Source organism: Etheostoma spectabile, chromosome 21 (genome assembly GCF_008692095.1).
Source record: "Etheostoma spectabile isolate EspeVRDwgs_2016 chromosome 21, UIUC_Espe_1.0, whole genome shotgun sequence".
Lineage (NCBI taxonomy): Eukaryota > Metazoa > Chordata > Actinopteri > Perciformes > Percidae > Etheostoma > Etheostoma spectabile.
Genome location: NC_045753.1, coordinates 11,932,344 through 11,933,578, shown reverse-complemented (window position 1 = coordinate 11,933,578; position 1,235 = coordinate 11,932,344). Strand labels below are relative to the sequence as shown.

At 38.2% G+C, this 1,235-nt stretch overlaps 1 protein-coding gene across 8 annotated transcripts in view; it reads left to right on the top strand.

The window, feature by feature from the left end:
- Positions 1-1,235, top strand: part of nbr1a (NBR1 autophagy cargo receptor a) — an 18,536-nt gene that overhangs the window by 11,281 nt on the left and 6,020 nt on the right. The gene's annotated exons all lie outside the window — the stretch shown is intronic.

The window sequence follows — 1,235 nt, the reverse complement described above, 5'->3', positions numbered from 1 at the left end:
AGGGCAATTCAAAGTGCTTTACACGAAATCAGTTAAACCACATAAAACACAAGTACAAACAGTTAAAAATCATAAGCATTAAAAACTAATAAAACCACATGAATAGACAGTTAAAAACAAAATAGAAACATTAGGACACATAAACACAAGAATAAAAGTTACAGTGCAGCATAGAAATTTAAAGAAATGAGCATTCATTTAAAGAAAGCAGCATAAAGAAAGGTCTTCAGCCTTGATTTAAAAGAACTGAAGTACAGCGGATCTACAGTTTTCTGGAGTTTATTCCAGATATGAGGAGCATAGAAACTGAAAGCTGCTTCACCCTGTTTAGTTCTGACTCTGGGGACAGAAGTAGACCTGTCCCAGATGACCTAGAGGTCTGGGGGTCATAGTGTAGTAGCAGATCAGAAATGTATTTTGGACCTAAACCGTTAAGGATTTATAAACTAGCAAGAGTACTTTGAAATCAATTCTTTGAGACACAGAAGCCAGTGTAAAGATTTCAGAACTGGAGTGATGTGATCCAGTCTCTTGGTCTTAGCGAGGACTCGAGCAGCAGCGTTCTGAATCAGCTGTAGCTGTCTGATTGATTTTTTAGGGAGACCTGTAAAGACCCCGTTACAGTAGTCAGTCTACTGAGATGAGAGCATGGACCAGTTTTTCCAAGTCGTTTTACACATAGTCCTTTAACCCTTGATATATTCTTAAGGTGATAGTAGGCTGACTTTGTTATTGTCTTAATGTGGCTGTTAAAATTCAGGTCTGAGTCCATGACTACACCAAGATTTCTGGCTTTGTCTGTTGTTTTTAAAATTGTTGTTTGAAGCTGAGCGCAGACTTTAATCGTTCCTCTTTTTTTCCAAAAACAACCACCTCAGTTTTCCTTCATTTAATTTCAGGAAGTTCTGGCACATCCAGTCGTTAATTTGTTCGATGCACTTAGTCAGTTTTTGTATTGGACTATATTCCCCTGGCGATAAGGTTTGAAATTTGTGTGTCGTCCGCATAACTATGGTAACTTATTTTGTTTTCTCCATAATCTGAGCCAGTGGAGCATGTTGATGTTAAACAGAAGAGGCCCCAGAATGGAGCCTTGCGGAACTCCGCACGCTATTTGTACGCTCAGATGCATAATTACCTATAGACACAAAGTAATCCCTATTCTTTAGGTAGGATTCAAACCAGTTTAGTACTAAACTATAAGCATGCAGCATGCTTCTACCAAGATCTAATAA